This window comes from Triticum urartu, chromosome 7 (assembly GCF_003073215.2).
Source record: "Triticum urartu cultivar G1812 chromosome 7, Tu2.1, whole genome shotgun sequence".
Lineage (NCBI taxonomy): Eukaryota > Viridiplantae > Streptophyta > Magnoliopsida > Poales > Poaceae > Triticum > Triticum urartu.
The window spans coordinates 434,680,617-434,704,322 of record NC_053028.1 but is presented as its reverse complement, the minus strand read 5'-3'; the positions used below and the strand labels follow the sequence as shown (position 1 = coordinate 434,704,322).

At 33.6% G+C, this 23,706-nt stretch overlaps 1 long non-coding RNA gene across 1 annotated transcript; it reads left to right on the top strand.

The window, feature by feature from the left end:
- The first annotated feature begins 233 nt into the window (after nucleotides 1–233).
- On the top strand, nucleotides 234–1,154 carry LOC125525843. Its single transcript, XR_007291450.1, has 3 exons — nucleotides 234–324; nucleotides 762–948; nucleotides 1,055–1,154. It is a non-coding gene; the product is annotated as an uncharacterized LOC125525843 (long non-coding RNA).
- The last annotated feature ends 22,552 nt before the right edge of the window (nucleotides 1,155–23,706 follow it).

The window sequence follows — 23,706 nt, the reverse complement described above, 5'->3', positions numbered from 1 at the left end:
ATGGATTTTGTTGTCCAACAAGGTTTTAATTCTTGCATGTTATGTTGTTTTCCCTTTATGTGTTCTCCATTTTCTTGTATTACGAGTCCTGGTGCATTGCAACATTTAATGTTCAAACTTTTTACATATGTGATATGCAGACTTTTCTACAATGAATAATGCAGAAGCTGGACCGAGTACAGGAACTAACACAATGGAAAAGAAGAACAGAAAGAAAAGAGCAGCTAAAGTTCAATCCCCTGAACCACCAAAGAAAATCAAAATCTCTCACGAAGTGGATATCTTCTTTTCCAAATATCTGAGGAAGCCTATATTCCAAGAATAGTAAATCTCTTATTCCTTTAGTTATTTTATCATTTCTTTTTTCATTAAATTATGAGAACTTTTTTAGTCTACACATCTACCTAGGAAAATAATTGTAGGCATTTTCTAATCTGCAAGCAATTTTATGGACTAGATTAGTTGTAGACATTTTTCAGGACAGAAATTGTATTATGAAATCTGAGCAAATTTATGGATCACCTCAAAGGTAGTTCAGATAAAAAACTGCAATTCATACAATTTTAGACTAAAAAGAAATCATATGGATACCAAACTAATTTAGTTTACAGCTCATTGTTCATACCCCTATAAAAGGATGTTTAACTTTTTGTTTTGAGCACCATAGCGTTGTATATGTATTTTTTTAATTGTTAAAGTATATTTTTTTAAGATCCTTTTTCTCAATTTTAACATTAGTTTTGATTGTTTATTCTGTCCAGCACTCTTTTTGTTGACATAGAGGGTTTTCCTGTAAGCTATGAGAATTACTTAAATTCATTTAAAGCGAGGGGTGAGATTGGAGATGAAGTGATGAACTCATTTATTCAAGTTCTTAACTATGAATCAAAGATGTCATCTGAAGTAAAGCCTTACGTGAAGAAGTACTGTTTCACTTCGTACTTCACTGTGAGTTTTCCTTTTAACCTGCCTATTAGGTTCTCTTTTGACCAATTTTTCTTTTTACTTTCATTCAATCTAAAATATTTACTAATTTTCATTTTGTTGTTCACAGAATAAATTGTTGGTTCCACCTGAGTTATTTGATCCAGTTTCATGCATACGAGAATTTGACAGGATTAATTCAGAAGAAAGCCTTTGGAAGCAAGACTTGGTAAATCTTTTTCAATGCATCCAGTGTTAACCAAGATCTTTTCTACTTGTTTTTTATTCTGAATCTGCTTTTTCTTGTTGAACAGTTATACTTCCCTACTATAAAGTCAAACCACTGGGTTGTACTTTCCATCAACTCTCTCTTTGAGAGATCTCACTTTTTTGATCCCTGTGGCACCATTCTGGGAACTACCCAGCAAGAACTTGTCTACAACTTGGTAAGTAATTATTGAGTCATAATATCATTTGAGACATAATATCCTTTTGTTTTTTCAATACAAACAAAATTATTTTATGATCTACCATTTGTGAATCTCTTTAACTGTGTTTATATTTATATTAAACAGCTTTCCAACTACAATATGCTTTGCAAGCTCAGTAAAAATCCACTCAGGAATGTATTCTCTTTCAAGCTTGAACCTGTGGGACCTTACCCAATAAACTGTTTAATGTAAGTCCTTTCTTCTTCTTTGTTTTCGTATATTTATTAAAAAAATTCATTTGCAACTTTATTCAACATACTTTTCTATAGTTATTACATTTTTTCAACCTACTTGTTTGTTATCACACTTGATACTCATTCTCATTTTTTCCCGCATTTGTTTTTCTTTATGCAGGCATGACTCAGGCCACTATCTTCCTTTGTACATCGAAAATTTCGAAGGCAAAGCTATGAAGACTTTCAGTGCGGTATATCTTGAAAACTCTTTGCCTTATTATTTTTTCTGTTTATCAAAAACTGAATCCAAAGCAAACTAGTGAACACCATGAAGACCATGATATGTTGGTTCTTTTTTTCTGCCCAATGAACACCATGAAGTCCGTTAAATTTCATGTGCTTTATCTTTTTAGCTTACTAGGGAATGACCTGACTTATTGCATGCATGGTTGGAATTGAAATTTATTCATTTTTTTGAAGTGTTAGTTCGTTTTCTATCTATACTTCTTTTACCGACATTTTTTCAGGTCTTGTTATGTGTTGTCACGTGTTGTCCCAGCAGTAATTGTTTCACGATGCTCATATGACTTAGTCAAGCTTTTTTCAGCATTTACTATCTGTGCAGCTTCTTGTAATAAATCAGTGATCTAGTACTATATAGTACTTTTTTTCTAGTACTATAAAAAGTTTTCACAAATTCTGTAATTCTATGTCTCACATTTTGTCTATATTGTCTTTACAACCAGGCGAACATTCCGAAGTACAGAATGATATCTGCATTCAAGTTCTTCAAAAGCACTTTGAACAAGCTGAAGGAAGAAGATTTGCCAATAGGAAATTGACTTTTCCCAGAACATTCATCTGCAAACATTTTTCAATGTGTAATTGATCAGGAGAAAAGGATGCACTTTCCTGTCTACAACACTTTCATCTGTAATCATATGCTAGTACATAGTACTAGTTTAAACATATGTCAGCCTCGACCTACTGCTATACTCTTGGATATGTACTTTTTCTTTGAATCCAGATGGCGTACTATATTTTCCATTAACTATATAGTATCTATGTTGGCATACTAAGCATTTTTTTACTAAAAATGCAACTATTAGTTTCTTAACCTGTAGTATCTTTGTTGCAATCTCTGCTTATAATAAGGGCTAGTTCTTTTTGGCCGGCTTAAGCTTCCGCTCCCCGGCTTAAAAAAAAGCCACGCTTTCAATTTGTTGAGACTTTTATATTACCTATGTGCAATATAAGTGGAGCATAATGCCTCCTCCGATCCGGATTACTACCTTTGTCCCATAGTATAAGTAAGTTTTTCACACTACATAGTGTAGTGTCAAAAATGCTGTTATATTATTGGGACGCAGGGAGTACTTGTTTTACATTTCTTTTCTCGAATACGCATGAGCGTGCGTATCATTCATTAAAGAAAATAGATGGTAAGAGCCCCAAATGCACGGTTACAAGCTTATTTACATGCGGAATTAATCCGGGACCACCCTAGTTCCTACAATGGACTATTCACTTGCACCCAAACTACTTGTTCCACCTCCAATCTTTCTGTATCACCTTTGAACAATCTCACCTTCGCTTAAAGTCTATCTTCGTCCTGTATAAGTTGTATGGTGCGAGGGACCGAAGGCGTCACACCAATGAAGACCACATCATTCCTCTGCTTCCATATCATCCACATCTAATTCAGTTCACGCAAAACCAGGTCAAAATCCAAATTCGGTTCTACAACATTCAAATTCCAAATCTAATTCAATTCATGAATTTTAGTTCACTTCAATAATGTCTACCTTAAAGTTTAGTTCACCGAATTCAAAACCAGTTCATTAAAATTAGTTGTTTTTTACTTCAAATCTAATTCAATTCATGAATTCTACAATGAAAAACCAGAACAGTTTGTTTTTTATACATTGATAATTCAGTTCACCAAGTTCAAATTCGGTTCATCAAATCATAAATTTTAGTTCACTAGATTCACATTCAGTTCACCACAATTCTCACCATAATCTTAAAATTTAGTTCACTAAAAAACACCATCTAATTCAGTTCATTAAAATATGTTCATCTGGATTCAAGTTTTCAGTTCACGCAAATATAGTTCACCAAGTTCAATTTTAGTTCATCAAATCATAATTTTAGTTCACTAGACTCATATTTAGTTCACTTGAAATACTCATCATAATCTCAAAGTTTAGTTCACAGAATTCAAATTCAGTTCATCTAAAAAAGTTCATCTGGATTCAAGTTTTTAGTTCACGCAAATCTAATTCAATTCATGATTTCTATATTGAAAAACCAGGCCAGTTGTTTTTTATTTTAGTGAACTTTTTTTTAAAAACCAAATTATACATTGATAATTCAGTTCACCAATTTCAATTTTAGTTCATCAAATCATAATTTTAGTTCACTAGATTCATATTCAGTTCACTTGACATACTCGTCATAATCTCAAATTTAGTTCATTGAATTCAAATTCAGTTCATCAAAATTAGTTCATCTGGATTCAAGTTTTTAGTTCACGCAAATCTAATTCAATTCATGATTTCTGTATTGAAAAACCAGGCCAGTTGTTTTTTATTTTAGTGAACTTTTTTCAAAAAACCAAATTATACATTGATAATTCAGTTCACCAAGTTCAAATTCGGTTCATCATATCATAATTTTAGTTCACTAGATTCACATTCAGTTCACCACAGTTCTCATCATAATCTTAAAGTTTAGTTCACTAAAAAACACCATCAAATTCGGTTCATTAAAATATGTTCATCTGGATTCAAGTTTTTAGTCCACACAAATCTAGTTCACCAAGTTCAATTTTAGTTCATCAAATCATAATTTTAGTTCAGTAGACTCATATTTAGTTCACTTCAATACTCATCATAATCTCAAAGTTTAGTTCACTGAATTCAAATACAGTTCATCTAAATTTGTTCATCTGGATTCAAGTTTTTAGCTCACGGAAATATAATTTATTCATGATTTATGTATTCAAAAACCAGGCCAGTTGTTTTTTATTTTAGTGAACTTTTCTCAAAAAAACAAATTATACATTGATAATTCAGTTCACCAAGTTCAAATTCGGTTCATCAAATCATAATTTTAGTTCACTAGATTCATATTCAGTTCACTAAATATACTCATCATAATCTCAAATTTAGTTCACTCAATTCAAGTAAAATTTTGTTCATCAAAATTAGTTCATCTGGATTCAACTTTTTAATTCACGCAAATCTAGTTCACCAAGTTCAATTTTAGTTCATCAAATCATAATTTTAGTTCACTAGACTCATATTTAGTTCACTTCAATACTCATCCGAATATCAAAGTTTAGTTCACAGAATTCAAATTCAGTTCATCTAAATTAGTTCATCTAGATTCAAGTTTTTAGTTCACGCAAATCGAATTCATTTCATGATTTCTGTATTGAAAAATCAGGCCAGTTGTTTTTTATTTTAGTGAACTTTTTTTTTTAAAACCAAATTATACATTGATAATTCAGTTCACCAAGTTCAAATTTGGTTCATCAAATCATAATTTTAGTTCACTACATTCACATTCAGCTCACCACAATTCTCATCATAATCTTAAAGTTTAGTTCACTAAAAAACACTATCTAATTCAGTTCATTAAAATATGTTCACCTGGATTCAAGTTTTTAATTCACCCAAATCTAGTTCAACAAGTTAAAATTTAGTTCATCAAATCATAATTTTAGTTCGCTAGACTCATATTTAGATCACTTTGATACTCATCATCATCTCAAAGTTTAGTTCATAGAATTCAAATTCAGTTCATCTAAATTAGTTCATGTGAATTCAAGTTTTTAGTTCACGCAAATCTACCTCACTGAGTTCAAATTTTGGGGATCATCAAATCACAAGTCTAGTTCACTAGATTCATATTCAATTCATTTGAAATACTCATCATAATCTCAAAGTTTAGTTCACTTAATTCAAATTCAGTTCATGTAAATTAGTTCATCCGGATTCAAGTTTTTAGTTCACGCAAATCTAATTAAATTCATGATTTTTTTATTGAAAAACCTGGCCAGTTGTTTCTTATTTTAGTGAACTTTTTTTTTAAAAACCAAATTATACATTGATAATTCAGTTCACCAAGTTCAAATTCGGTTCATCAAATCATAATTTTAGTTCACTAGATTCACATTCAGTTCAGCACAATTCTCATCATAATCTTAAAGTTTAGTTCACTAAAAAACATTCAAGTTTTTAGTTCACACGAATCTAGCTCACTAAGTTCAAATTTTGGGGGTCATCAAATCACAAGTCTAGTTCACTAGATTCATATTCAGTTCACTTGAAATACTCATCATTATCTCAAAGTTTAGTTCACTGAATTCAAATTCAGTTAATCAAAATTAGTTCATCTGGATTCAAGTTTTTAGTTCACGCAAATCTAATTCAATTCATGATTTCTGTATTGAAAAACCAGGCCAGTTGTTTTTTATTTTAGTGAACTTTTTTTTAAAAACCAAATTATACATTGATAATTCAGTTCACCAAGTTCAAATTCGGTTCATCAAATCATAATTCTAGTTCACTAGATTCACATTCAGTTCACCACAATTCTCATCATAATCTTAAAGTTTAGTTCATAAAAAACACCATCTAATTCAGTTCATTAAAATATGTTCACCTGGATTCAAGTTTTTAATTCACCCAAATCTAGTTCAACAAGTTAAAATTTAGTTCATCAAATCATAATTTTAGTACACTAGACTCATATTTAGTTCATTTCAATACTCATCATAATCTCAAAGTTTAGTTCACAGAATTCAAATTCAGTTCATCTAAATTAGTTCACCTGGATTCAAGTTTTTAGTTCACGCAAATCTAGTTCACCAAGTTCAATTTTAGTTCATCAAATCATAATTTTAGTTCACTAGACTCATATTTAGTTCACTTCAATACTCATCAAAATCTCAAAGTTTAGTTCACTGAATTCAAATTCAGTTCATCAAAATTAGTTCATCTGGATTCAAGTTTTTAGTTCACGCAAATCTAATTCAATTCATGATTTCTGTATTCAAAAACCAGGCCAATTGTTTTTTATTTTAGTGATTTTTTTAAAAAACCAAATTATACATTGATAATTCAATTCACCAAGTTCAAATTCGGTTCATCAAATCATAATTTTAGTTCACTAGATTCATATTCAGTTCACTTGATATACTCGTCATAATCTCAAATTTAGTTCACTGAATTCAAATTCAGTTCATCAAAATTAGTTCATCTGGATTCAAGTTTTTAGATCACGCAAATCTAATTCAATTCATGATTTCTGTATTGAAAAACCAGGCCAGTTGTTTTTTATTTTAGTGACCTTTTTTTTAAAAACCAAATTATACATTGATAATTCAGTTCACCAAGTTCAAATTTGGTTCATCAAATCATAATTTTAGTTCACTAGATTCACATTCAGTTCACCACAATTCTCATCATAATCTTATAGTTTAGTTCACTAAAAACACCATCTAATTCAGTTCATTAAAATATGTTCACCTGGATTCAAGTTTTTAGTTCATGCAAATCTAGTTCACCAAGTTCAAATTTTGGGGGTCATCAAATCATAATTTTAGTTCAGTAGACTCATATTTAGTTCACTTCAATACTCATCATAATCTCAAAGTTTAGTTCACTGAATTCAAATTCAGTTCATCTAAATTTGTTCATCTGGATTCAAGTTTTAGCTCACGGAAATATAATTCATTTCATGATTTATGTATTCAAAACCAGGCCAGTTGTTTTTTATTTTAGTGACTTTTTTAAACCAAATTATACATTGATAATTCATTTCACCAAGTTCAAATTCGGTTCATCAAATTATAATTTTAGTTCACTAGATTCACATTTAGTTCACCACAATTCTCATCATAATCTTAAACTTTAGTTCACTAAAAAAACACCATCTAATTCAATTCATTGAATTTTATATAATTTGCATTCAAAATTTAGTTCATTAAATTAGTTTTATATAATTTCGATTAAAAATTTAGTTCATGAAATTTGCAATGAAAACCCTGTTAGTTGTTTTTTATTTTATTATATTTCACGGGAAATAAAAGTTTTTCAATCGAATTCAAAATGTGTTCATCAACAGTCAGATTATAATGAACCAAATCCGTATTCGGTTCTACAACACCGATAATCTAGTTCACTAGACTCATATTTAGTTCATTTCAATACTCATCATAATCTCAAAGTTTAGTTCACAGAATTCATATTTAGTTCATCTAAATTAGTTCATCTGGATTCAAGTTTTTAGTTCACGCAAATCTAGTTCACCAAGTTCAATTTTAGTTCATCAAATCATAATTTTAGTTCACTAGACTCATATTTAGTTCACTTCAATACTCATCAAAATCTCAAAGTTTAGTTCACTGAATTCAAATTCAGTTCATCTAGATTCAAGTTTTTAGTTCACGCAAATCTAATTCAACTCATGATTTCTGTATTGAAAAACCAGGCCAGTTGTTTTTTCCTTTAGTGAACTTTTTTTAAAAACCAAATTATACATTGATAATTCAGTTCACCAAGTTCAAATTCGGTTCATCAAATCATAATTTTAGTTCACTAGATTCACATTCAGTTCACCACAATTCTCATCGTAATCTTAAAGTTTAGTTCACTAAAAAACATTCAAGTTTTTAGTTCACGCAAATCTAGCTCACTAAGTTCAAATTTTGGGGGTCATCAAATCACAAGTCTAGTTCACTAGATTCATATTCAATTCACTTGAAATACTCACCATTATCTCAAAGTTTAGTTCACTGAATCCAAATTCAGTTCATCAAAATTAGTTCATCTGGATTCAAGTTTTTAGTTCACGCAAATCTAATTCAATTCATGATTTCTGTATTGAAAAGCCAGGCCAGTTGTTTTTTATTTTAGTGAACCTTTTTTTAAAAAAAAAACAAATTATACATTGATAATTCAGTTCACCAAGTTCAAATTCGGTTCATCAAATCATAATTCTAGTTCACTAGATTCACATTCAGTTCACCACAATTCACATCATAATCTTAAAGTTTAGTTCACTAAAAAACACCGTCTAATTCAGTTCATTAAAATATGTTCACCTGGATTCAACTTTTTAATTCACCCAAATCTAGTTCAACAAGTTAAAATTTAGTTCATCAAATCATAATTTTAGTTCACTAGACTCATATTTAGTTCATTTCAATACTCATCATAATCTCAAAGTTTAGTTCACAGAATTCAAATTCAGTTCATCTAAATTAGTTCACCTGGATTCAAGTTTTTAGTTCATGCAAATCTAGTTCACCAAGTTCAAATTTAGTTCATCAAATCATAATTTTAGTTCACTAGACTCATATTTAGTTCACTTCAATACTCATCAAAATCTCGAAGTTTAGTTCACTGAATTCAAATTCAGTTCATCAAAATTAGTTCATCTGGATTCAAGTTTTTAGTTCACGCAAATCTAATTCAATTCATGATCTCTGTATTGAAAAACCAGGCCAGTTGTTTTTTATTTTAGTGAACTTTTTTTAAAAAAAACCAAATTATACATTGATAATTCAATTCACCAAGTTCAAATTCGGTTCATCAAATCATAATTTTAGTTCACTAGATTCATATTCAGTTCACTTGATATACTCGTCATAATCTCAAATTTAGTTCACTGAATTCAAATTCAGTTCATCAAAATTAGTTCATCTGGATTCAAGTTTTTTATGATAATTTTGTTAAATTAGTTCACCACCCTAGTTCATTAAATTAGTTTTATATAATTTGGATTAATAATTTAGTTCATGAAATTTGCAATGAAAACCCTGTTAGTTGTTTTTTATTTTATTATATTTCATGGGAAATAAAAGTAGTTCAATCGAATTCAAAATTTGTTCATCAACAGTGAGATTATAATGAACCAAATCCGTATTATGTTCTACAACACCGATAATCTAGTTCACCAAGTTCAAATTTAGTTCATCAAATCATATTTTTAGTTCACTAGACTCATATTTAGTTCACTTCAATACTCATCATAATCTAAAAGTTTAGTTCACTGAATTCAAATTCATCTAAATTTGTTCATGGAAAAAAATTAGTTCAATTGAATCAAAAAATGTTCATGAACAGTCAAATTAGAATTCGGTTCATTAAATCATAATTTTAGTTCATCAGATTCACATTCAGTTCACTAAAAAACACCATCTAATTTAGTTCATTGAATTTTATATAATTTGCATTCAAAATTTAGTTCATTAAATTAGTTTTATATAATTTGGATTAAAAATTTAGTTCGCACAAAAGAAATTCATTTCTTCAAATTTGTAATCAAAGTAGTTATGTTATTTCAAGTTTTCTAAAGTAGTTCAGTTGTTTCTATTTTTAATTCACACTAATCAAATTGAATTCATGGAAACTCAGATTAATTCACTGTACTTCAGTTGTTTCTATAATTCAATTATCCAATATTCAAATTGGATTCAAAACACAATTTCTACGCCCACATAAGCGTAATGAAAGGTTTTATTTGTATTATAAACCAAAGTAATCCTACTTTAAAATATTATAATTTTATTTAACTAAAATACAAATTTGAAAAATACTTCACTAAAACTGAATTTTTTATCACTTGAATCCAAACTCAAGTTAATAATACTGGATTAAACTTAAAAAAATATGCAAATTCTTCTTGTTTGAACACAAACTTTTCTTTTTTACTACCCTTTAGTTTGAAAAACAAATATGCACTTCTTCATGTCTCACTATTTTCCTCAATTTTGTTTCTCCGAAAACAAATTTTTCCCAAACCAAAATGTATATTCATGTCTAAATTCAACTACAACATCTTGAGTATGAAACAAAAAACAATACCTCATACATCACAAATGCAATGAGTAAATTTTTTTTTGTTTCTAAACACAAATAGTGAGGCGTTTACTATTCCTCACACTAATATTTTCAAAAAGCAATAAGAACACCATTTCCAATTACAACAAGAAATAATGTTTTGTTGAATATATCCCTAAAATAAAGTAATACCACAAAGTATTCTGTAGCCTACAAAAATAGCCACTATTCTTATATCCAGCATAGCAACTTCAACCTGAGAGTATCTCAACAATAACTTTTCTTAATCATTTTTATGCACTAGTACTCACACGTTCATATTGAATTTTTTTCTCTTTCGCGTAGCACACTTTTGAGCTTCAATTTCTGAACGAGGCTTCATTCTATTCCCTTTGTTGACAGACTTGTTCTTTTTAACAGCAGGATCTTTCAGGCCCTTGTCACTATTTCTGTTCGTTTCATTCTCATTTGCTTTTTGGTTCCCTTCTGTTTCTTCTCTCCCAGCAAGATACTTGTTATGGACAGTCTTGACTGCATCTAATAATTCTTGACAGTACCCAGAATCATGACTAATGTCCGAACAGCTCACCAACAGTATTCATTACAATTGCATATCGCACGGCATTGTGTGACTGGTCTTCGCTTTGTGCACCAAGAAGATCAATCTTGTGCTTCCTTAGCTGAATTTCTCTGAATTCTCTTGTCCACCTTGCCACTATATACCTTTCTGGTATCTTGAGGTAATCAAACTGAGTAAACAGTCTTAGAATGTGGCAGCATAAAATTCCATCCCTGTCAAACTTTCCACATTCACAGTCAAACTGCTCAGCAGCTCGGTCTACATGCACAGTGAATATCTCCCTGTCAAATTCTGGGTTCTCATACTCAAAGTTTCTTTTAAGTTCATATTTTTATTTTTCTCAATCTCTCTCACTCCAAAAGCAGTGGCATTCATCATCTCTGTCAAGAACTTGGTGTATATGGCTCTAGTATATATCTCAGCTGCATGCCGTTCAAACCGCTGATATCCCCACATAACAGGAACTTTCTCATTAGACAAGAACCTATCTTTGTTTTCTATATGTATCACACTCTCTTGGAACAATTCATATTGACGGATAAATGTTTCAATTGTGTCGTTCCTCAAAACATAATCCTTAAAGTTAGAGTTGAAACTCTCACTTCTGCTTGTTGATCTAGTGAAAGGACAGAACACTCGTTAGTAGTAAGCAGGAACAAAGTACTGCCTATTCTCCCACATCCGCTTGATGTGAGCATGTTTCGCACAACTGTGCTTCTCCAGCATTTCCTGCCATTTGGTTTCAAACTCCTGTACCGTCAATGACTGCATGATACATTCATCCAGGTCCTTCTCCATGCCTTTCTTCAAATGAAAGTATACTTTCAGATTCTCCCTTGCTTTCCTCCAAACATGCCAAATACAAAATCTGTGCAATGCATCTGGGAACACCTTTGGAACTGCTTTTTTCATAGCAGCATCTTGATCAGTGAGCACAACTCCTGGCTTCTTTCCCCCCATCACTTCAACAAATGTCTCAAATAGCCACTTGAAAGTATCTGCTGTTTCATCTTGCAAAAGAGCCCAGCCAAAGACAATTGTTCTTAGAGTGGCCATTAACTCCTATTATTGGCGCAAAAGGCATGTTATATTTGTTCGTGCTGAACATTGTGTCAAATGAAATAATATCTCCATACAACAGGTAATCCAGCCTCGACCTTGAATCTGTCCAAAACAAACTAAGGATGGAATTGAAAGAATCTCTTTGTGCTTTGTATACAAAACCAGGCTTATCAACTTGCAACTTCTCAATATATTCCAAAGTGTGTTCTATATCTGTGTTTCTTCTCTTCTCATGGTCATCTTGCTTCAAATTGTCAAGTTTCTTCACATCAAAAGTTATATTCCCAAATTTTCCACCACACAGCTTCCTAAATATGCTCATTATTTTCCTAGGTTTTATTTTGTGTTCCTGTAGCAGCCTGGACAATAACTTCTCAGCATCATTCATACTTCTATGACTAAGGAAGAACTGTGTTAGAGATGGAGAAGAAACCAAATCATGGTTATGCTTCAAATCTTGGGATTGAATGTGCCATTTTCCATCTTCCAAGCAGACTGTAACATGCATTTGGCAGTTCATTCTTTGAAGAACATTTCTTCTCCTTTTTCTTGCCCCTGTATATGTCGACAAAGTCTTCCTGCTCTTGTTGCAAACAAAAGATATCTTTCTATTCTTGTGGTTTCTTCCTTTCTTTATTCTGAATCCATTGGTCAGAGCATATACATTAACAAACCTTTTAGCAGCATCCAGAGTACTGAACACCTTCCCAACTTGAGGCACATTTGTCTTCTCTATTTCATCTGGCGTTGGAAACATATACTCTTCTTCTTTCGAAACACTATCATCATCATCCTCATCAGAATCACCACTGCTACTACCAATGTTTTCAAGAGCATTCTCACAAGAAAGTGCATCCTACACATTTTTTTCAAAACAACGTGAGCAATGAAAAACAGAAAGTCTGTATTTTCTCTCAATAACTTTCATGAAGTTACAATAGAAAACACAAAATAACATAGTACAAACCTTATCAGAACCAAGCACCACGCTCATTGCATTGTCATTTTGAATAGAAGATATATTATCTCCTGCTAGTTCAGCATCTTGATTTGCACTTATGACATTAGAAGAAGGACCAGAAACTCCAACACAATTTTGTTGCTGTTGAAAATTTATCTACAATTTTTGGAGCAAAACATGCAATTAAACAACCATGCACATAAAAATAACAGATTCTTACAAACAGACTGTTTTTAGTGTTCTTTGATATACCTCTTCAATGTCTTGACCATTTGAACCATCTTTATCTTCTTCATTATCATCTCGCTCAGTGACATCTTCTACAACACATTGTGTAGTAATAACTTCTTGCGTAATTGATTCAAATCTGTCATGCGTGCTGAATTTTTCTTGACTTAACATCAATTCCTGACTACTTAGTACTTCCTGAAATATACAAGCAAGTCTATATTAATTTTTTTTAACAAAGACTTCTCAAAAAGCAGGAACTTCACTAAAAAATTGTTGTGCCCACGAACTTGACTTACTAACCTCTGTTTTCTTCTTCATTTCATGATACATTACATATTGGTCAAATTCAAGCATAACATCATCACCCTGCATCAAGCAGAACAAATATATTATTAATAAACTTTCTTTTTCACAACTGTGTATAGAAACAACCTGATTGGGTAATTCGAAATATCAGTGAACAAAACATACAGCATTTTTTTCTCCTAAACTTTTATCAACTTGATCACTCGTAGTTAGCATCTTTGCTTTTTCTTTGCTCTTCACTGGTTTCTTCTTATTTACTGCTCTAGTTCTTCCACTTGAAAGCACCTAACACAAAAACAAAATACCTTTTCAGCAAGCTCAGTGGATACCATATATTCATTGTTTAGGCAGTACATAATTGAATTTAGAAGGACCAGACTTGGTCTTATTAAACTGAAGATCATCAGTTTAATCATATTTAGTGCACAATGTTTTACACTCAGTTGATTCAAAGGATATATTTATTCAACAGTGATTCAGTTATCAGGTTGTTTGAGAACTAATGGTTCATCTGTTTTGTGAAGACAAAGGTTGTTTGAGAATTAGTTTATTTTGGAGACGAAAAAGATTTACACACTAGGAAAATTACTAATGGTTCGTCTGTTTTGTGGCCATAAATTAAATTTAATAAAATAACAACATAGTTTCTTCAATTCCAAATTGACCACATAATAATTAGCCCTTCAAAACCAGAGTGAATCCATAAATTTTTTCCTTCATTTTGTGAATTACAGAGCACAAACGGTGCCACATAGCAGTACACTTTTTTGGGTACCTGATTAATTGAAACTAAAATTAACTTATGCAATCATTACAAAATATAACTGTCCTCCACAACGATCTACTACTTTTTTGAACCTTGTATGTTTACAAAACAGTGCATATGTTTTAAGGAGTTTGTTGATCTGATTATGTACTGTCTGACCCTACACTAGGCAGGTAAGAATATACACATCTATTCAGATGCATCAGAGATTTCAGCATACACTGTTATGAATAAATAAGCAAAATTCTGGATAAAAAAAGGCAACCACTGTCAGTCATGTCCCTTTTTCTCTCAATTTTTTGGTATTCTAGGCACAAGTACTATGAAATCTTGACATATTTGAAGAGCGTTAACAACAGAACCTCCCATAATTAATTGTGCATTCGACCAAATGTTGAATGGTACTTCCTCTGTACCAAATTATAAGACGTTTTTGGTAGGCTATTTAGCATACCAAAAACATCTTGTAATTTGGGACAGAGGTAGTAGCTAACACTGGATGGCAATAAGATCACAAATACTTCAAAATACAGGTGCAAGGGTACACTAGTTGACTTCAAACTTGCAGCTTGTACATAAACTTTCAGACAACTAGTCTGGACAAAATTGCTTAATGAAGAGCATGCTGTACGTCCCTTGGATTTAACCATGCCGTTTCCCCCCACCTAAACGGACATCAACTTTTGTGGCATGGCAAGACGAAATTTACTGAGAGAAGATGTAGGACACGACGCATGAACCTTCTCCTAGCAATCAAGGAAGTAGCCAGAAGGACAAGAAAAACATGCATAGCCTGTGATTGTCTATCTTGTCAAACTGAAAGGACATGGGCAGAGAGAAGAAAGAACAAGTGTATGCAGACAGCCAGTACATTAGTCTATATAATCTACATAGTTTCTGTACTGACTTTCTAAAAGAGCAACAACTTCTTATGTCTGCACTTTTTATATCTAACATAAGAACATAGCAGATGAAGAAAAGAACCTGGGATCTGGACGATCGGCTTGAAGAACGTAGGTTTTCGATTCCCATGGACGCCAATACTGGTGGAATTGATGTCCTGCCATCCACGCCGGAGAATTCCCCACCGAAAATCTGTGCCGCCGCCGGCGACGGCTCCGTTGCCGCCATCGGCGCCGCCAATTCCTCCCCTTCGGGACTGGTCGAGAGAGTCAAGAGGTATCTAGAACAATTCCCCTGTTTTCTTTCGTTCAGAGTCTTTTCCTCCCAAGTCACTTACTTGCGGGCCCTGACTTATTTCCATAGGGACCTAAAAAATATTTCAAAGCTGCCGCTAGGTGTTTTTTCGAAAAGTATTGGCAACGTGCTTAAACAGAGGGGCTTATTTGTCAAAAACAAACCACGGGCAGGAAAATTCCCCATTTCTCTTCCACTCTTTCTTTATCTCTTGCTCCGGCGACTGCCGACTCTCTCCTGGATGCCCTGTTGGGAAATTACTCTTCGCCAAGATCAACGCAGGTTTGCCCTTTGAAATCTCTTTTCTATGTCGTTCTGTAGCTTCTAGATCGTACCTCTGGCGAAACTACAAACCCTAGGTTGAGCTTTTTATCCCCAAATGCTTCAGACACGGTGGATCTACTAAATCTTTGGGAGTTCTTCGACTCTACCCACTAGGTTCCTACTGTTGTTTTCGGTCAGATAAATGAATTAATTAACCTAGTGTCAAAATCTTAGCCTACTGCACTGAAACTTTTAAAGATCTATGCCTAGTTCACTCAACCCTGCCATGAAACTGGTTTGGGATGCTCTGCTACATAGCCATGCAACATGACAGCAGGTGTACAATTTGTTTTGTCGTCTCTGCTCCTCTAGCACAAATAGGAATTGCTCAATCAACTTTTTTTTGTTGGTCACAGTTGCTGAAGGAATTGCATTTTTGTTTCAGATGTTATATGACAATTATTTTTGGAAACAACTAACGTAAGTTTTCATGTATGTAATACAAAAGAGCATGTGCATCACAGCTGACAAACGTGGCCAAACTAGAGCAGCATTTTTGACATGTGAAATTCTGAATTTTACTTTCAGTACTATCAGTCCTAACAATCAAATGTGATTCAGGCACGACATAGTATTTTTACTTCCAGTACAACTTTTTCACATGTAGTGATAATCAAAATGCTAGTCTCTATTTGTTATCTCTCCCCCCTACTGTTGTGGTGATGCGATGTGGCCTTGCAGCTCCATTGCCATGTAAAAAAATTTAATTATTTGTTCAATATTGAAACAGAGTTAAAATTTCAAAATCGAATCACAATGGACAAGTCTTGTTGATATAACCTTTGGTCAATATATTCACTATGTTCTTTCTGTCTGTTGATGACAATGCTTCTTTCTTCTTCTTCTTCTTCTTAACAACGTTGTCTTTTTGTATAATCCATTCATTGATAGACTGGTAGATTGGTAGTCATGGCATTACTCTTGCTATAACTTTTGTGTTGTTATGTGTAGATGGGTTCTGTAGATCAAAGTTTCATCAACAAGAGGAGCAACCAGCAGCATCTTGACACTCAATTAAATGAGCATAATGCAGCTAAGAGATTAAAAGTAAGCACAACAATCATATCCCCAAAACTAAATTTATTCAAACTGCTCTTTTCTCCCCTTAATTTAATTTAACTGCTCTGTCACATATTCATGTTTTTCCCAATTCTAATTCATTCATTGTGACCACCAGGTCACCGAAATTAATCATATCAGTCTGCTGAACAAGTTTATATCTGAACTAAATGAGGAGCAGAAGCTCATAGTTCATAAGCTTGGGTTCGGTTCTTTGCTTCATATATCATGCAACTGTATATTGGATGATATATTTGAATGGTTAGGAATGCAGTTCAACACCACTACTTGCAGAATTGAACTAAGAAATGGTTTCAAGTTCCATTTGACAGAATCAGCTGTACACAAAATCCTAGGCATTCCATGTGGCGGTTTTCCAATACAAATAAAGCCTTCAAAACAAACTGTTGATTTCATGAACACATTTCTTGGAACAACAAAAGCAACCCCAGAACACTTGCTATCAATGCTATCTGAAAACATATCAGAAGAAGCTTTCTCTAGGATTTTCATGCTCCTTGTACTATCCATTCTAATTGCCCCGAATTCAAAGGGACTTCTAAGCCCAAAATACCACAGTGTGTTGGTCAATATTGAGTCAGTTCCAAAATACAATTGGTGTCTCTTTACCCTGTCTTTCTTGGTTCATGAGATTGCCAAAATGCAGTCCACTATTGGGAATAAGAGGTCAAAACTAGCAGGAGGTTGCAAAGTACTATTAGTGGTAAGGATTTATTAGAATTTTAACTTCTTTTTCACTTTAGATCATGTCAAAGACAATTTTTACCTGACTTCTCATTTCCTTCCATATTTTTTGGCAAACTTTGTCAGATTGCACATTTTGAATTCTTGATCACTTCTGACTACAAGATTTCAACCAGTACGTTCCCAAGACTTCCTTTATGGTCAGCAACAATGCTCAGATCATTCATTGCTCTAGACACAAAGCCTGGAGTCAATATTGAGTTTGGGAGGCTTTAAGTAAGTACAAAAGAGACAAATATCAAGATTAACTTTAATTTTGTAGTACTTTTTTGCTCATGAAATTTACCCAGCTAAAAATCCAGTTTCATTTTTTTCCTCAAAACAAAAACAGATGAAGCACATAACAGCAACTCCATTCGTTGATTCTATCGTTGAGCCACCTATGCAATTACCTGATTCAATTTTGCACTACATCAACAGCAAACTGCCATCGATTCACAACATACAGGTTTGCAAATCTAATTCAGAAGCAAGAATACTTGTCTTTTACTTACAAAGTAGTAGGCTCATCTATATTATTTATTCTTGCTTCGATCTAACTTTATTCTTTCTCAATTCTCATTTTCTTCAAATCAGGAAAGGATTAAGCTTCAGAGTTCCAGTCAGAAATTTTGGCAGACAGTTTTAACAAACTCTATTCCAACGCTGCAATCTTATGTTGACGATGTTCTGAGTTTTTTACCCTCAAGTTCTCCTTCTAAAGATGAACCTCAATATCAACCTTCTTCAGTTACAGCTCTTTCAGGAGTGCACTTGGGTAATGTTGTATCTAATGTTGATTCAACTCGTTCCCTGATACCCATTAGTGCAATGCAGAAACATCCGCACTTGGACTCATTCATGTATTCAACTAATTTCTTGGATTTTCCTGGCCCTCATTCATATCCTCCAAGCTTTGATTCAGAAAATACTCAAGATCTAATTGATTCAATTATTCTAAAATTCTCTGAACGCGTGCTTATTGATGAGCAAATAAATTTCGCTCCTACAATATCTATTGGATCTCCAAGTTCCACAGATTTAGCGCTTCTAGAAGTTTTCAGCAGAGATGAAATTAATGAAAACTTTACCTATATAGTCATTTCTCCTAAAGAAGGTAATACAAACTTTTTATACAATAAAGCTTTTGTTCTGTCCACTTTTTCTTTATTTTGTAGTCCATACATAATTTCCTTCATATTTAAACTACTTACAATATCTCCAGTTCTTTCTTATTATTAGTCAATAAATTTTCATTTTTCTGTGTTTATTCGTTGTATAAATACCAGTTGTCCTGGATTCGCTTAGAAACAAACCAACATGGGAAGACTTGAATTCAACAGAAAATCGTAATTCGAGACAAGAGAAATTTAGCTCTACTCATTGGAAATTTATCTCATCTGATTCATCTGCCACAGGTACTTTCAATTTATTTTTCTTCTTCCATAATTTTTATTTTCTCTTCCGTTTTATATTTTAATGTTCATACTAACATAAAAAAATTTCATCTTGTCTTAATACCAAGAGACTCTTTCTACTGTGCACCACATCGAGTCGAACTAGAAGAATTACAAGACAAGTCAATTCTCATTGATTCACATCCGTACCATCAAACACTTGAAAAAAAATGTGAAACCAATCTTCCACCTAGTCAAGTGTCTCAACCAGCAGCTCCACCTAATTCTTTCCCAGCAAACTACACTGAAGATGACATACCAAGTTTCAATGCAATAATCGATGCACTACAAGATACAGTCCCACCCTGTATGACTTCTTATCAAACAAGCTCCTACTCTCATCTGGGTTCTTCGTCCAAACTGGTCAAATCTGGGTTCTTCAATGCTAATACTCCATTCCTGTATAGCAATAGTCCACTAAGGCCTTTCAAGATTAACTCTCCGCAGCCTGAAATTTCTTTCAGAACTCCACTTAACGATCCAGCGTTGCTCAAACTCATGGAAGAATTTGAAGCTAAATCCAAAAGGAATCAGATAGAGGCAGGAAAGAAGCAGTTTCAAAACTTCTCTTCTGCAAAAATTGTTCAGCAGCCCAACTATTTGCCGTTCCAACAAGTTATCTTCCCAACACCAGTGCAAATAGAATTCTACAAGACAATGACTGCAGCTCTTCCAGTTCTGGATTCAAGGTTATTTTTATCCAAACTCGATTCCTTTTAGCTGTACAAATCAGTCATAGTTTTCATCAAACTCTACCATACAAACCATTTATTCGTTCTCACATTATTTTTTTACTAACTTCTAGTTGAAAGTTTCTAACGTTAATTCCAAAACAACAGCCAAACAATATTCCAAGTGAATGAAGTATGGGTTGACCAGAAAACCTTAACTATTTCCTTAAGACCTGGTTGCTGGATGAATCCGCACTCTTTGATTGTTACTCAAAGATGCTCAATACTGACCAACTAATCCGCGGTAGGCAAGGCCTAATACCAAATACTGATGTTATTAGGCACATTGTGCAAAGAGAAGATATGGTATGATACATTTAATTCTTTTTCTTTCTCTGTCTTCGAATGTTTTTCTGTGGTAATATCTGCTAGTTTTACCAACCAAAATTTTTTTTGTCTGCTTTTATCAGGCAATACTCATGAGGCCTATGCTTGATCATTCAGACCCAATATGCAGAGACATTTTAAGTGAAGCAAAAGTTGGCTTCAGATTGGAAATAGCAAATTTTGTTAGTGCCTTTTCTTTTAAACAAAATTTCTCTTAATGAGTTCTTCAAATGGAAAATTGTGACAAGAACTAACCTACTATGAATTTTCACAGGTCCACTTGCCTTGCTTCAATGATAAGCAATGGATTCTAATAACAGCAAACCTACAGAGTGGAAGATTTTTTGATATTATGAATCCTGATGGGTCTGGACAAGACAGATTCACAACTATAATAAGCACTGTCTGTTACAATTTCAAGTCACTATTTGCACTCACCTACCCTAACTGCAATGCATTCAGCATCAAAGACTTTGACTACAGATTCATTGCAGTTCCTAGGACTCATTTCAGGTTAATCAGTTTGACTTCTTACATCATTACCAGTTTTTCCTCCATTTCATCCACATCACGATAACATAAAATTTGAAGTTAAGGATTATTATGTTATTTTATCTGGATTTTTTATTCTAACATGCTAGTTAACCTGATTTCATTAATGCAGGTACGACACAGGTGTTTTCCTTCTTCAAATACTAAAAACATATCATGGCATGGGAGTTCTTGGATTCTCTACTGTAAGAGTTTCTTATCTTCTAAACAACATATTCTAATTGCAATTCTTTCATCTCATAGAAGAAAAATTATTCAGATGATAATCACAACTGTGCAAAACAGGTTGATCTCCAAGCTATGCGCGAAATTTTTTTGTATGAGATTGCAACCTACCAAAACAGCGAGGTCCAACTACCAGTCGTGAGATCATTTCTTCAAAAGCACGTAAGTTATAAACACCTCCTTCAATTTTCATACTTCTCTTAAAGCAACTTTGTTACTAAGGGAAGTATAAACCAAAAATTCAATCAATCTGTTTCTACTTTTATTCTTCAGGGTTTCCGGTCTTTCAAATAAAAGGAGTTCGCACAATCAATAGACTGAACAGCTGAAAGGTACACTCTAAAAGAAGTATGTTTTTGAAAACTAGTACACTTTTTTCACATGATCAAGTCCATATTCAGATGTATATTTTATATTAAGAAACTAAACATATTCTGTTTTGAATTTTTCAGGACCACTTGAAGGTGTAAAATGGATGAGATCATATTTTCGGCGAGCTTCACATTTCAATATTGAAACAAGGGTCAACACCAGCCATTCTAAACTTGTTTCTGGCTTCCACTAGTGTAGTTGTTCTAAGTAATACACCCCCTGCCAGTATGATTTTACCTATGGAGAGCTATCGGTTTTTTTTAATTCAGTTGTACTAATTAGAATAAAATTTCCTTTCAAACCAATAAACTAGTGCAAGCCACTACCAAATTCTGAAATAATTCATTCAGCAGCTACTCTGTGATTTTATGGAGATTTTTTATTGTTATGGAAATTCATACCATTTTTTGGTTCACGCATTTTCTCCTACCGAACATAATCTTATAGAAATTTCCAGTTCAAAGTATATTGACGAAACAGTAGAAGGAACCGATGAACTAGCGCTGAAACAGTCCAAACAGAACAAACAGTGAACTAGCGCCGAAACAGTCCAAACACGCTAGAATTTGGGCCGAACAAAGAATCAGCCCAACATCCTACTTCTGCAGGCGCCGGTTAGGCTAATCGGCGCAGAAGGCGCTGACTAGGAGCACCCGCGGTCTGCTGCTGCTGGGCTGCGGCGGCTTGCGCACAGGGAGGCCGGCCCAGGTAAGCAGAGGTGAGCCCTTTTATTTTCTTTGATATTTTCTTCAAACGGGAAAATAAACTAAAAAGGCCAGGGTCAAAGGAAAGGGGCACAAATAAAAATAAAAATATTCTCATTAACCTGAGATAGTGCTCTATTTGAATAAATTGTCTTGGATATTTTTAGAGGTAAGAAAATAAGTCAAGTGTGAATATAGTTCAAACTTGAGCTATTTTAAAACCTAACCAAAACAACTTAAAAATTGATGGAATTGGCAAGGGGGTTTAGGACAGGTAGAAAGATTTATGAGGAAGAGATGGGCATTAATGGGGTGAGGATATATGATCTTTCAAAATGAAAGCAAGGAATGGATAGAAGATGGAGGTGATGATGCAAGATCAAATGCATGAAGCATGCAACAACACAACATGTATGAACTCACACCAAGCATAATGCAACATGTGAGGAGGCCATGATGCAACAATTAATGACAAGACAAGACAATACAATGCAATGAGAAACAAAACAAAACCCAAATAGGAAACCGAAAAGATGAAACCACTAGGAATTGATGACGAACAAGATGGATATATTGCCAAATTGGGAAAAGTTACATATGGGGTGTTACATCGTGCCACCATTTGCGGTGCTGCAACACCCGCACGGAGTCGCCGCCTAGCTGTAGCAACCGGGACCCATGCCACGCCCTAGCTCAAACCATCGGCCTTCGCCAACCACTCGAGCTAGAGGACTAGGAGGCCCCTTGTCCAGCCGCACTCTAGCGGCCGGGGGGAGGAGGATGGCTCGATGGCATGTTTTAGGGTTCCCTCCCCATTGCCACGCAGGGGTGACATGGGAAGGGGAGGAAGGGTTATTAGTCCAGTTTCCTTTTCTTTAACTAATACGTATTTCAAATTCTATAAGCTTATTTTTTCCAGTACTTACAAACACGTTGTAAATTCATAAACTAACTACGTCAATTATTATTTACATTCTAAGATTCGACATCAAGATTTTCCTTACTGCAAAGACTCAATAAGCCAAAGACGCGAGTTTTTTTGTAGAGAAAAGGCTAGTAGATGCACAAAAAACATAAAAATGATTGAAAACATAGCAACCATATGCAACAGTTGTACCAACATGAATATTCAAAGTGGATCAAACATACAACAACATCTAACCTCTACCACAAAAGTTTAGATATACCTCTTCTACTATTGTTACTATCGTTGACATCTCTGAGTCGCTCATAACAAAATTGCTTCGGTCCCTTTTCCTCTACAAAAGTGGTCCTAGAACACAAGAGTTCTATGAAAGAAGAAGAAGAAGAAGGTACTTGAAGAACAGGCAAGCAGGAAGAAGAAGAATAGATGGAATGATTTTTCCACAATGCGACATTTTACTACAAACTTGTTGCACCAACTGTTTATCGAAATATATGTACCCTCGAAACCGGTCCCTTAGAAATAGGTATATTGCTTTTCATTTACAATTCGATTACAGATATTTGTGGAGGGATATACGAGGGGAATAGATGAAATACACAAACAAGTTTCAGAATCTTGACATTCCTGCTTACTTTGAGAATCAACGTTCACTATCCCATTGTTGACCTTCGAGTTATTATCGAGATGGACTCTATTGTTGCAGTCAAACTTATTTAGGCCAAGAAAGTAGATAG